General features: G+C 41.8%; 1 pseudogene; it reads left to right on the top strand.

The window, feature by feature from the left end:
* The first annotated feature begins 12,954 nt into the window (after window positions 1–12,954).
* On the top strand, window positions 12,955–13,775 carry LOC101830951 (annotated as a pseudogene).
* Window positions 13,776–15,556: the final 1,781 nt, after the last annotated feature.

Below are 15,556 nucleotides of genomic sequence, written 5' to 3'. Positions count from 1 at the left end.
GTGGCCTGCCCCACTCCATCCCTATTACAAACCCTGGAGGGGGCAGTAGTGGGAGACAACCAGGTCCAACAAGGAGAACACAGAGATGGAGCTGGGATCCCCAATGCCCTGGTTCCTGACCCACTCACAGGCATAAAGTACTGGAAAAGAAACTACTGGTCAAATGGCCAAGAGGTTGGCCCATCACAAGTTCTTCTCAAACCTAGTGAAAAAGCCTGTCTTAGTTCATTTTGTATGGTTATAAGTGAGTACTGGACACTGGGTAAATTATGAAGAAAAGAAGCTTATTTTTAAGAGTTGTAGAGGTTGGGATGTCCAAGGTCGAGGGTGGGGGTATAGTTGATATGGACCTCTTGCTGGTGAGGACTCTTTGTAGAACTCTAGGACAGTGCACCACAGTACATGGTGCATACAAGAGACAACGCTGATCTGGACTTTGTAATATACTTTTTTTTTTTTTGGCTTTTCGAGACAGGGTTTCTTTGTATTGCTTTGGAGCCTGTCCTGGCACTCACTCTATAGCTCTTCTTTTAAGACAACTTATCAACCAAAGAACCCACATGAGAGCAGATTTTAAGCCACTTCCCAAAGATCCCACTGCCCACAGAGCCTGTCCCCTTCTCCCAGGAAGACATCTATAACTTCCAGCACCAGCACACACTAGAGGCAAGGAACACCATACATATCTGCAAGACCTACATTCACTCTGGAGCTTGATTCCTCGCTCTGATCCTGTATCCCCAGGCTTATTCCTGTTTCCATTCCTCTTTCAACCTGCATCTTTGCTGTCTCAGAAAGCCAAACCCACCTAAGTCAGTATCCTTGCTGTCACTACTCTTTTTTTCCTGCATCAAGCAGTGTCTTGATAACAAGTTACTTCATCTCAGCTGGTTCAAATGAGAAAACTTGAATGGAAGTGAGTGTTGCTTGCATGAGTGAGGTGGGAACAAGGGTCCAACTAAGAAATATGGCTCCCAGAGGGATGATGCTCCAGCAACAGACAACAGCACCACCTCCTCCCCAAGACAGAAGACAAGGCAAGGGGAGCAAAAGGGCGCAGGAGCCCAGTGAAAGCTGGGATCAGCATGGAGGAGTCATTCGGGAAGGACAGAGCTCCTATCTAGCAGGTAGGTGGAGGGTATTCCTCCCCTTCCATCTGCCCTCGAGTCTCTCGTAACTCCTCCTATTGGTCAAATCTAACCCAAATCCAGAATGCAAGAGGATCTAAAAATGCCATCCATTGTTAAGGTTAACTTCTGGGGTACAGATCAAAGCATAGATGCTTCTGAGCAAGATGTGGCAAGCACAAAAAACAGCAGATGCAAAATTTATAAAGAACGCAAGAAGCAAGTCTCCAAACACCAAATAATACAATTAAAAAGTGGGGTACAGAACTACATAGAGAATTCTCAATACAGGAGTCTAAAATAGCTGAGAGACACTTAAAGTGTTCAACATCCTTAGTCATCAGGGAAATGCAAATCAAAACAACTCTGAGATACCATCTTACTCTTGTCAGAATGGATAAAATCAAAAACACCAACAACAGTTTATCCTGGAGAGGATGTGGAGAAAGGGGAGCACTCCTCCACTGCTGATGGAGTGCCAACTCGTACAGCCACTTTGGAAATCAGTGTGGAAATTCCTCAGGAAAATGGGAATCAGTCTACTACAAGATCCAGCAATTCCATTCTTAGGCATATATCCAAAAGATGCACATTCATACCACAATAACATCTGTTCAACTATGTTCATAGCAGCATTATTTGTAGTAGCCAGAACCTGGAAGCAATCTAGATGTCCCTCAACTGAAGAATGGATAGAGAAAATGTAGTACATTTACACAATGGAGTACTACTCAGCGGAAAAAAACAATGAAATCTTGAAATTCTCAGGCAAATAGATGGCACTAAAAGAAACCATCCTGAGTGAGGTAACACAGTCACAAAAAGACAAACATGGTATGTACTCACTCATATATGGATTTTAGACATGAAGCAGGGAGGGGACTGCCAACCTACAATCCACACCGCCAGGGAGGCTGGAAAACAGGGAGGACCCTAAGAGAGAGATGCTTGGTACCCCGGAGAAGGGGAAGGGAACAGGATCTCCTGAGTGGATTGGGAGCATGGGGGCAGGGAGAGGGAGCTAGGAGAAAGAGAGGGGGAGAAGAGGAGGGGAGAGGAGGACATGGGGGAGCAAGAAGGTTGAGTCGGGGGAAGAATAGAGGAGAGTATGGTAAGAGATACCATGATAGAGGGAGCCATTATAAGTTTGAGGAGAGATCTGGTACTAGTGAGATTTCTAGAGATCTACAAGGATGACACCAACTGGCAATCTAAGCAATAGTGGAAAGGCTACCTTAAATGCCCTTCCCCAGTAATGAGATTGATGACTACCTTATATGCCATCCTAGAGCCTTCATCCAGTGGCTGATGGAAGCAGAGGCAGATACTCACAGCTAAACACTGAACTGAACTCCTGGAATCCAGTGGCAGAGGGGGAGGAGTGATGAGCAAAGGGATAAAGACCGGCCTGGTGAAACTCACAGAAACAGCTGACCTGAACAAGGGGGAGCTCATGGACCCCAGACTGATGGCTGGCAGGCCAGCATGGAGCTGATCCAAACGCCCTGAGCCTGGGTGTCAGTGAGGAGGCCTCAGCAATCTATGGGGCCTCGGGTAGTAGATCAGTATTTATCCCTGGTGTACAAATGAACTTTGGAAGCCCATTCCACGTGGAGGAATGCTCTCTCAGCCTGGACACATGGGGGAGGGCCTAGGCCCTGCTCTGGATGATATGACAGACTTTGGGGTTCCCCCATGGAGGGCCTCACCCTCCCTGGGGAGCGGAGGGGCAATGGGGTGGGGATGGTGAGAGTGGGGGAGGAGGGGAGGGAGAGGGAGGTGGGATTGACTCATGAAGCAGGTTTGTTTCTAATTTAAATAAAAATGTTTTTAAAAGAAACAATGGATGCTTTGAGCCAGGCCCTTAATTTGTTTAGCAGTGGTGGCAACATCAACCTTAGTAAATCCAGGAATGGACTCTCCTGTCCTCCTGTCAAAGGATTTCTCTTACACACTTTATGAGTTTCTACCCAGCATAACGGTGTCCAGAATGTAAATTGTTATTCCCTCCATTCTGGTGTGAGAAGTATGAGGCTGTCTCTTCCTCCCATGTCTAGGAGTGATGGGCAAAGAAGAGGGATCCAGTGCTGGAGTCACCGGGGACTTATGGGAAGAGGTTGGGGCCATGTCTGTCCCAGGAGCTCTCCATGGAGAGCACAGGAAGGTGGGACAGAAACAGATGTGAAGGAAAACACAGAAGGGATGAAAAGACAGAGAGGACCTCTGGTCCAACCACCAGCAAAGTAGAGAGAGAACGGTCCTCCTTTCCTTCCAAAGGATGGCAACAGGATCAAATGGCTTCGGCAACCACAGCCATGGAGCAGTGCTCACACCTCTCACTCTGTGCTGCGTTTCCTTAAATGGAAATATTTCCTGCTACAGAAAGGAGGGATATCCACAAGACTCAGGAAGGAAGTAACAACTCTCAGGAGGCTCCTTAAGAGTCACATAAGACTCAGATTAAACCCACTCCAAGGTTACGTACGCAGTAACAACTGCCAGAGAGATGGACTCGGAGATGCAGCTTCCATGAGCTGTCATCCATTCTGGAGTGGTCTCTCTTGTGACAAAACTGCCTTTGAGTCACCCACGGTCCTGTAAGTACCCATGTAAATTCAATGGCTTACTAAGCTAGTCTCACTTAGGTCTGTCCTTTGTGTCCTATCTGGGGTTCACATCTCCCCAGAAAAACTCAGCCAAATGTCTGCCTTTAGTCTGTGCTTCTGCAGCTACTCTGCAGTCTTCTTGCCTCTCTCTTCTTTTTTATCGTTATCCCTAACTCTTCTTATTGTCACATAGTTCCAATGTTGTAGTCATTGCCAAGTTAGTGACTTAAAAATATGGTTGCCATAACAACTCTTGCAACAATCACAGGTTGGCTGCTTCATTAAGCAGCTGGCAAGTCTTCCTAGAAACATAGCTTGGGAAAAGGGGAGTCAAGAATATATTTTATGATGACTCAGCACCACAGTCCCCACACTCACTGTCAAGCCGTATGTTAACTCATACAACCCTCCCATTGATCTTCTTAGGTCATGTTATGGATAAGGGAGCTAAGACTCATAGCAGTTGGGGAACTTGTAATATTAGTAAGGTCCAGAAATGGTACATATAAATATATAGAAATAGGAGTTGAATGTAGATTACTAGGGACAAGGAGAGGAGAGAGATGAGGACACAAAGCTGTAGTTGGATGAGACGTGCAAGTTTATAGATCTAATAAGTGCAAGACGACTATAATTCACAATATTGTATCAAATGCTAAAATTTTTCCTAAAAATCTCAGGTGCACATCACACACATACACGCAAAGAGAGAGAGAGAGAGAGAAAGAGAGAGAGAGAGAGAGAGAGAGAGAGAGAGAGAGAGAGAGAAATCGAGGCATAATTCCCAAGACTAAATTTCCAAGTAGTACCTAGATGATCACAAACCAACCAAACCAAGGTAACAGCTAGCAGAGATCCAAAAACCTACAGAACAGAAGTGAGTTATATACTCATACTAAAATCCATAAATAATGTGTTAGCTCCAGATATACAAGTCTCAATAAAAATAAAAGCAACATGAGAAACTAAAACAATGTATGTCCACCCAAAACCACCAATACCATAGTGATGGTCCCTCATAGGGCAACTTAGATGAACATCCAAACAAAAAATTCAAATGAACCATCATAAATGTGTTCAAAGACTTCAAAGAGGGCACAGAAAACCTACTGAAGTTAAAGAGAACAGAAATAAACTACTCAATTAATTCCTAGAGAATATAAACAAATAGCTGAATGATATAAGGATGACCATTCAAGATATGAAAATAGAATTCAATAAAAAGAAAACAATGAAAAAAACCCTAACTGAAATGAGGCTATAATTCAAAGACTCAGTAAGTCAAATGAAAAACTCAGTGGAAAGTCTTGCCAACAGAATGAATCATGAGGAAGACTGAATGTTGGAACTTAAAGACAAGGTAAAGAAATTGGATTAAAGAAAATAATGTTTAAGCCCATAAACTGAACATATGAGATCTTTCAGAAATCTGAAAAGGCAAAATCTTCAAATTATGGGGATAAGAAGTCCATACTAAAAACATAGAAAGTATTTTCAAAAAATAAATAAATAAAAATTTCCAAATCTAGCATAAGAGAAGCCAGTTTAAGTATTATAGGCATACAGAATCTCAAATAGACAGATCATAAAAGAAATTTCTCACATAATGTTACAATTAAAACATTAAATATACAGAACAAAGAAAGTGTTTGAAAGGGACAATAGAGAAGGAACGAGTCACATATAAAGATAGAACCATCAAAATCACAACTGAATTTCCAACTGAAACTTTAAAAGACCTGGAGGTGCGCTCTTATGGATCCTGAGATAGTATGTATCACTTTTGATCTGAAACTTTAAAAAGACTTGGAGCATTGTATTTCAAGTTCTGAACGATCAGAGGTGCTGACTAGACTATTATATCTTGCAAAACTATCAACCACAAAAGGATAAAGAAAAATTTTCTATGATAAAAGCAAGCTAAAGGAATTTATGATGCCCAAACTATCCAAAGAAGTGGAAGGAATAATTTGGGCTAAACAAAAGATACAAACACATCTAAGAGACTGCAGAGAAAATTTGAATTGGGAAACCTGTTAAGCAAAGGGGGACTAAGGAAAAAAACACTACAAGATGACAGAAATTAATACACACACACCTTTCAGTCATATCTCACAGTGTTAATGGTCCTAATTCCCCAATCAAAAGACACAGAATAGCAGATTGGAATGGAAAACAGGATCTGTCCACAGGAAATATCTCATCTTCAAAGACAGACCTTAAAGTGAAAAGGCAGATAAAGGTATTCCAAGAAAATAGAAGCAGAAAACAAGCAAGTATCACCAATCCAATATCTGACAAAATACTCCAAACCAAAACTAATCTAAAGATAAAAAGAAGGTCACTTCATACAGATTGAGGAAGCTATCGATCAACAACACACCAGAGTTCTAAACACACACACACCAAACTCAAGTGAGCTAAGTTTCATAAAACAATAGCCACTAGACATAAGGCAAGAATAATCCCAACATATTAAACAATACATCACTCCCACCAAAGAACAGGTTATCTGAGAAAAAATAGAGAAATATTGGAGTTAAATGTCATCAAAGATCAGATAGTCTTAACAGACATCTAAAGACTATTCCATCCAAACACATATTCTTTTCAGTAATCCTTGGCGCAGTCTTGAAAATAAGTCACATATTGAGACACAAAGCAAGTCTTAACAAATATGGAAAAAATGAAATGCCTTCTTGTATCCTATCTGACTATAATTTACTAAAGCTAGAAATTAACAAGAAAACTATGAAAAATACACAAAATCATGGAGGTTAAGCAACACATTATTGGATGATAAATGGGTCATTGAAGAAATCAAAAAGGAAATAAAAAATTCCTAGAACTGAGTGAAAATGGAAACAAACTATATCAAAACTTATAGGAGAAAATGAAGGCAGTCCTAAGAAGGGGGTTTACAGCTCTGAGTACCCACATTGAAAAATCAGAAAGGCCAGGTATGGTGGTGCACACCTTTAATCACTGATAAGGCAGAGGCAGGTGGATCTCTGTGAATGAGAGGTCTATATAACAAATTCCAGGTCAGCCAGCACTAAATAGTGAGTTCTGCTAAACAAAACAAAATGGAAAAAAAACAGAGAGAACAACAAAAACCCTAATGATGCATTTAATGGAGGTTTTGAAAAACAAGAACAAGCCAAACCCGAAAGCAGTACGCAGGAATAAACAATTAAGACTGAGGCAGTCTGGGCATGCCGTGGCTGACTGATATACATGGGAGACCTGCCCTTTATGAAGAGAAAGGAGGAGGGCAGGGAGAGGGAAAGTTGTGGGGAGGTACTAGGAGGAGAGGGGGGAGGGAGGGGAAAGAGAAATTGGGCTAGGAAAATTTAATTACTTAATTAACTAATAAAAATAAATAAATAAAATGACTTGCAGAAAGTAATGAAATGGGAACATACAAAAAATAGAAAAACCCAGTGAAACAAGAATTAATTCTTTAGTAGGATAAATAAGACTGGCAAATTCCTTAACAAATTGGCAAAAAAGAGACCCAAATTAATAAAATTAGAAAGGAAAAGGGAAACATTACAACAGGTGACAATGAAATTCAGAAAATATGCTTTTTAAAACCAGTATTTCACTGAGTCATAAAACCTAAAAGAAGCAGATAAATGTCCTGATTCATCTGACCCACCAAAGTGAGATCAATATTTTAAACAGACCCATAACAAGGAAAGAGAAATGGTAATTTTAAAAACAATTTCAAAGCCCAGTTGGATTCACTGGTGAATATTTTGAGATCTTCATTCAGTCAAAGTTTCTCAAGGTAGTGCATTAAGCAGAAAAACAAACTTCTCTTACAAAGCTGACATTACAACCAAAACTAGATAAAGAGACAACAAATACCAGTAATAGTCATCTATAGTTTCTCAATGAAATATTTGCAAGCTAAATATAGAAATACATTTAAAAGATCATTCACCATGATCAAGTTTTCTTTAGTTCAGGGATTCACAGATGATTCAACACTGGCAAAGAGATAAAAAATAATACGTCATATAAATGAAATCAAAGAAAAACATCATGCGATCCTCTTTAGAAATTTAGGGTTACGCTATTGACAAAATATAACATCCTTTTATGGTAAAAGCTTTGGAGAGAATAAGGGAAGAGGGAACACATTTGAGATGCTATGTTGAGAATAGTAACGGTTATATATAACAAATCTATAGTTAATACCAAACTGAAAGGACAAAATCTCAAAGTATTCCATTAAAATCAGGACCAAGACTAGGATGTCCAATCTCTCTACTTCTACTCACAATGCTAAAAGTCTCACCTAGTGTAATAAAAAGATGAGGAAATAAGAGGAATGCAAATAGGAAAAGGAGAGAAAAAAATTCTAAAAGCACCACCAGAAAATTCCCATAGCTGATCAACACTTTCAGCAAAGTGGTAGGATACAAAATTAATGCACAAAAATCAGTAGCCTCTCTGTATACCAATGACAAATATACTGAGAAAAAAATTCAGAGAAACAATCCCCTACACTATAATCTAAAATAAAATCTCCCATTCTGTAGGGTGTCTCTTCATTTGATTGACTGTTTCCTGTATGGGAGGGGTTTTTTGTTTTGTTTTGTTTTAATCTTACATAATCCCATTTGCCGATGCTTGGTGCTATTCCCTGTGCTATTGGGGTCTAGTCAGAAAGTTCTTGGTCTATACCAATTGCCAGTAACTGCTGTTGGCTTCCCACTAGAACTAGAGGTAAGACTCTGTTGCTAAAGACTGACAGAAGAATTGTAAGTCTTCTATAGGGTAACCAGTGTCTTCTACTTAGATTTGAGGCACATTCCACAAGAAGGAAGTCATGCCTGGTACCATAAATTTGCTCAATGAGGGAGCTCATAGACTCTGATGGGGAAACTACCACTGTTGTTTTGCTAAAGAGGAATGAAATACCCATCAAACTGTCTTCTGAAAAACTATTTTTATGCCTATAGATCCTACTGTCATCTTTGGCTAGAGAAGCCTGCTTGCAAATTCAGCTGTGACGGCAGAGACTCAGTAACTGACCCAAGTGTAGGGAGTATATGGCTGTTGCATGCTTGGCCATAAACAGGGTTTTATGTATCAGCTACCGAAAGGCTCCTAGAATATCACAGAAGAAGAGCAGGAAGAACAGAAGAGCCAGAGGAAGGCAGGGAACGTTGTGGAACACTGACTTTTGGAAATTGCATGCCTCTGGAACTCTTGGACTCACAGCAGCTATGATTCCATGGACAAGAGCTACAGAAGGTCTGTCTGCCTTGAACAGGTAGGGACTTACAGGACCCCAACCCTCCCAGGATATTTATACACAGTTCATGGTTGGTAGTGGAGAGAAAAAGACATCTTTAGTGGTGTAGCTGCTGTTAGAAGTGCCCACACTCCGGTGAGCAACCCTACCCAAATGTGTGCAGCCAGAAAAAAATAAATTAAAAAGTAGAAGAGGAAGAAGTTGGGAAGAGGAAGGGGATCAGTACGAGTGGGGGGGCAAGAGGTGATAGCGAGGAGTGAATATGGCCAACATACAACATACATTACACACACACACACACACACATACACACACACATACATATGTAACTGTCATAATCAAACACAATATTCTACATACTTAACATATGCCAATAAAAATGGGTGAGAAAAAGAAAACTCTTGTGTATACCTATGTCCTGAAGTGCTTTGTTTTGACAGCTCAGTGTTTCTGTTTCTAAGTTGAGGTCTTTGGTTCAGTTTGAACAGATGGCTGAAAAGGATTTTTCCAGTGTATATTTTCACACATTTGGATTTATGATTTGCTTTTGTTCTGTGACTATAAAGGTCCATGTAACCACTTCCACATGGAACCATGCTACTCAGATAACCTGAGTCAATGTTCTTGGGACATGGTCACTCATATTTAGATCAGATTAAATTACCTCACTCCCTTTGAAATGAAAGATATGTTTTTGTCAACAGTTTTAGGGCCTGAAGTATGGCACCAAGGATGATCCACTTGCACCAAATAAGTCACTAAGAGTGACACTGAGTCAACGTGGACCCTTTATACTCAATTGTGTGTGATGCCACCTCAGGTAGAAGTTGTTGGTTGTCTCTGGGGCCTGGCTCTTCTTTTGATTTGGTTTATTTTGAGTTATTAGAAATTCTCTCTCTCTCTCTCTCTCTCTCTCTCTCTCTGTGTGTGTGTGTGTGTGTGTGTGTGTGTTTGCATGCATATTTATTTGCTAGCACATGGTTATTTCCTCTTGTCACTCCTTCAATATCCAATTCTGGATTTCTGTATGGATCCTCTCTGGCCTATCAAAAGTTGATTCTTTTAGTTTAGAAATGCTATGAGTGCCTGATAATAACTATGCTGAAGAGGCATTTATTCCCTCCAGCCCAACAGGGAGGGGATGTAAAGGGGGACTTTCCAGGATGTGCAATGGCCTCTTGGGAAAGCCCAAGATGGCATACCTAGACTACAAGCTATCTTATTGGCTCAGCCAGGTAGATACACACAGGGGGTCCTCACCCAGTGTCTCAAACCCCTCACATTCCCACAAATGTGCAGGATGAACCAGAACTACGGTGAGGGGAGCCAATCTGGAGGTGGGGGCACTCTCATATGCAGCACCTGGATCTGACCTGAGCACAAACTCCTCCAGCTGACAAAAGGAGATAGCAACATCCACAAAAAAAATAAAGACAATATTCTCAAACTATTTCTGGCTTATGTTTTACACACCAAACTGAAATCCCAGGCAATGGAACTAAAGATCATAAATGGGCAGCCTACTTTAACTGGAATTTTAAACTAAGAAAAAAGATGATGAAATTGTTGATTTACTTTAAAAAAGCATTAAGGTTTTGAAAACTGGAGAGAAAAGATTGGGGAGAGAGGAATGGGGACTAAAGAGCAGAAAATTAATAAGAATATTTTATAAGTGCATCAGAGCACCTTGGGACTCAGATCAACACTCCTCTGTGCTTCTCTGATCTTCTGAAATGTTCTTTCCCTCTGTCCTCTCTAGTAACCTCTAAGCAGAGCAATTCTGTACCAACAGAAAGACTGACTTCCTATAGAACTCCAGGCCCTACTTACTATAAACAGGATTTTCTGACTTTTATTAGGGTGCCACTCTTTCTGACGATTAGCTTCTAAAACAGGGAAAGACATTGGCCAAAGTCTGCCTAGGAGGGGACATTCCCGGTAGAGACTACAGAAGAAGAATAAAGAAGGAAGCATCAAGAGAGTGTGTGCATGTCTTTCCTGTTAACCCCTTCAGATAAAAAGTCAAGCCCTGCACTGCTGGAGGCTGGAGGCAGAGAAAGGGGTAGACCCCTGACTACTCCCCTCCAACAATAACACCTCTCTGCAGCAACAGCTAAGGAAGAATCTACACCTCCACTGCACATTTCTGTGCCCCTTAGGGGTTTGAAATGATAAGTTATCTATCTTGGTTAGGCAACCCCAGTTGACGGTTCTACAGGAGAAAGCATGTGCTGCAAACATTTCCATCCCTATAAAGGGTTAAAGCTGTCTTTTTTCCTCTGGCAGACCACTCAGCTTTCCCTGAGAAACAGAGCCTGCTCCCTCATTGTGTGTCCACTGAACACAGTCTCATCTGCTGAAATTAGGTTCCTGTCTCTTTAAGCTCCTCAGAAATCTAACACATACACCCTCCCTCACACACAGACACATATGTAACAAGAAAAAAATAAATACATTTAAAATTTTAAATTTAAGTCAGTCAGTGGTAGCGCATGCCTTTAACCCCAGCACTCAGGAGGCAGAGGCAGGCAGATCTCTGGGAGTCTGAGGTCAGCCTGGTCTGCAAGTCGAGTTGCAGGACAGGCTCCAAAGCTACACAGAGAAATCCTATCTCGAAAAATAATTTAAATTAAATTTTAAGAAGTATAAAGAGTGCCGGGTGTTGGTGGCGCACACCTTTAATCCCAGCACTCGGGAGGCAGAGGCAGGCAGATCTCTGTGAGTTCGAGGCAATGGCTGGACTGACAGTCTCCAAAACAGAGAAACCCTGTCTCGTAAAACCAAAAAAAAAAAAAAAATAGAAGTATAAAGAGTAAGGACTTTACTAAATGTGCTGCTCTAGATTAGAACAATCATTTTCATCTCTCCCACTACCCGATAAACAATTTATTGGTGAAATTTGGCAACTCAAGTTCCAAATTAGCCAGTGCTGTTTATATACCAAAATGTTTCATTTCAAAATCTACTGAGCACTTCATGTAGACGCTCTGAAGACAGCTCAAGCCAGGCATTGGTGGTGCATGCCCTTAATCCCAGCACTCTGGAAGCAGAGGCAGGCAGATCTCTGTGAGTTCAAGACAAACCTGGTACAAGAGCTAGTTCCAGGACAGCCTCCAAAGTCACAGAGAAACCCTGTCTCGAAAAACAAAAAAGAAGCAAGAGAGAGAGAGAGAGAGAGAGAGAGAGAGAGAGAGAGAGAGAGAGAGAGAGAGAGAGAGAGAGAAATTATGATTTACTATAAAAGACTTTGCTATAAACATTTTCAAGCATACAGAAAAGTCTGGCCTCAGGTTCTAGCTTAGTAGTGGAGCACATGCCTTCTATTACAAAAGAAAGACAGACAGACATGCAGACAGACAGAAAACCAGCAGGCTGAGACAAAAGCACTGGAACACAGAATTTAGGATGCTTTTGGACAAACCATCTTACTCCAGGGAGTCAGAGGGTATAGGAAAAGCTGTGTTCATGCCCAGGGATCCTGGGACCTATAAACACCAAAGCCATAAACTCCAGAGTGACAGGGTGTTTCCGACACCTTGGGACCAGACAGACAGTAAAGCTTCAGAAGGTCTGAGGGAATCCTATAAATCAAATGTCATTGTCTGACACTGCACAGATTGGCACTGCTTCACACAATTACTATTCAGTTTCTGTGGTGAATTCTAACTATGCCAACTTCCCCACTCAGACAAAAATGAGCCCCGGGGGCTGGCCTGGGAGCATATTCAGAAATGTGGCCTGGGAGCACATGCCTTTCATCCCAGAGGCAAGTGGATCTCTGTGAGATCAAGGCCAGTCTGGTCTACATTCCAGGAGAGCCAGGGTTACACAGAAACCCTGTCTTAAAAAAAAAAAGAACAAAAAAATAAATAAAAAGCTTCCGGGGCTCTGAGCCAAAGCCCCCGCCATAGCTGCCTTACCTCCCACCTTCCCTTCTTTTGAGAACATGGCTATGCCTCCCACATATGCTGATCTTGGCAAGTCTGCCAGGGATGTCGTCACCAGGGGCTACAGCTTTTTCTTAATAAAACTTGATTTGAAAACGAAATCAGAGATTGGACTTGAATTTACCTGTCTGGGCTCCGCCAACACAGAGACCACCAAAGTGAACGGCAGCCTGGAAACCAAGTACAGTTTGACCTTTGCAGAGATGTGGAACACAGACAACAAACACCCTGGGCACCGAGATCACCATGCAAGGCTAGCCTGTGTGTAGACCGAAGCAGACCATTGATTCATCCTTCTCACCTAGCAATGGGGGAGGGCGGTGGCTGCTAAAGTCAAGACAGGGTACAAGAGAGGCCATATCAAACTGGGCTGTGATGTGGGTTTTGACATCGCTGGGCCCTTGATCTGGGACCCTCGGCTACGAGGGCTTCCTGGCTGGGTACCAGATGAATTTTGAGACCTTGAAGTCCCAAGTGACCCAGAGCAACTTTGAAGCTGGTTACAAGATGGATGAATTCCAGCTTTATACTAATGGGATGGTGTTTGGTGGCTCCATTTACCAGAAGGTGGACAAGATGTTGGAGGCTGCCGTCAGTCTCTCCTGGACAGCAGGAAACGTTAACACTCACTTTGGAATAGCAGCCAAGTATCAGGTCCACCTGACGCCTGCTTTTGGGTCAAAGTAAACAACTCCTGCCTGATCGGCTTAGGGTACACTCACACCCTAAAGCCAGGTATCAAACTCACACTGTCAGCTCTGCTGGATAGCAAGAACATCAATGTGGGTGGCCACAGCTTGGTCTAGGACTGGAATTTCAAGCATAAATGAATATTGCAGAATCGTTAATTTTAAGCTACTTTGCAGCATAGTTACTTTCAGAACTTAGTGTACCTTTTAATGCATGTTGGGGATGTGAGAATTAATAAATACCATGTTAGATGTCCAGGCTAAGGATAACTTGGCTTTAAGGTATTTACTATTTCCTAGGTACAGCAGAAATCCCATTCCAGAAAGGGTCATGTTAGCTGTATACGTGGGTTGGGGAGGAGCCCCTCTAGAGATGTAAGGTTGCAATTGGAAGCTGGGAACGTGCAGGCCCTCTGTAAATCTGTATTGACCCACAGATGAAATCATGGCTTCTTGAGCATCTAAGCTTGGTGTCCTAACCCTAACTTCTGAGTAGCGTGTACACACCTGTGAGAAAGGGACTTTTTAAAGACAGATCTCCATGCCCTGTTCCCATTCTACCTGTTTTACACCAAGAATAGACTTCAGGATGTGATTAGCTATTTCTTTTGTGCCATTTTAGGATGGGGAGGGTGGGCATGATGGAGCCAGTCATTCAGGACCCAATTCTTCCTTGTGCTGTAGTGTGGTTTTCTCCTTCCTTCCTTCCTTCCTTCCTTTCTCTTTCCTTCCTTCTCTTCCTCTTCCTCTTCCTCATCTTCTTCTTCTTCTTTTTCTTCTTCTTCTCCTCCTCCTCCTTCATTCTTTTTTTTACTATTGCACCTGAGTATGAAAAAGCTTCCAGGATCTCCATCTTTAAGCTGGGCAGATGATTGCAACCACATCACGATAACACTATGGATCTCAAGTAACCTCTGTTATAGTCTCACCACTCTATTTTTTAGCAGTTTAATGGGTACATTATAGAATCTTCCACTTTGTGTGGAATTAGTTCTTCCTCTTCAAATGCTGTAATTAACATCACTTAAAATAAAAATTGAATAAAATATTGATACCTCAAAGAATAGAAAACCTCTAAATATGGATTTATGTCCATTCTCACTAACTTTGAATGTTGTCTTGGGCGAATATGCTTTGATGAATTAAGTAATGATTGTAACCATGTGTGGGGTGCACATTTTGAATCCCGGCACTTCAGAGACAGAAGCGGGCAGATTTCCTGAGTTTGAAGCCAGTTTTGTCTACATAGTGAGTTCCAGGCTAGCTGGGACTGCACATTGAAAGTTTGTCTCAGAAAATAAATAAATAAGAGAGGGATGATAATATACTGACTCACATGAGTTCACAGAGAAAACCTTGTACAGTTGTATGTTTGCCTCTGGAAATGGCTTTAAGGAGATAACCTTTGGCTCTGAACCAGAGGAAGGATGAAGGTTATAACGCAAACACGGGACCCAAATGGAGTGATGCTGTCATTGTGGTGAGGAAGACGTGAAGAGGCCAAGCCTGGCCCTCTGGTCTCCTTCTGTAGCAGAAATGGCTGAAGCAGCACAGAAATAACCACTAAATAAAGCAAAGAATTTAGCACTCAGGAGTTGTCCTGGGCAGGAAGAGAAGCAAATGAATGAATGAATGAATGAATGAATGAAGCAACCACACCACAGCACAGAGATGTCTATACAGCAAGTGCTGGTAGGCTGGGGATCCTCCAAGAGCCTGGCTTATTGAGTTCTCCTGGGCTTTCATGAGCTGGGCTAAGGGGTATACAACATTTTGCAGTAGAGCCCTTCATGATTCAGAACCGTCTCAAGCCTGTCATTCTAAACCAAGTGTGTGACAAAAAGTCCAGATGGAGATAGACAGATTTTATACACACAGAACTGAGGCCAGGCTGTGAGTTTCCTGCTCTGAGTGAAAG

Source organism: Mesocricetus auratus, unplaced genomic scaffold (assembly GCF_017639785.1).
Source record: "Mesocricetus auratus isolate SY011 unplaced genomic scaffold, BCM_Maur_2.0 Super-Scaffold_100004, whole genome shotgun sequence".
Lineage (NCBI taxonomy): Eukaryota > Metazoa > Chordata > Mammalia > Rodentia > Cricetidae > Mesocricetus > Mesocricetus auratus.
This window is presented reverse-complemented; position numbering and strand designations above follow the sequence as displayed.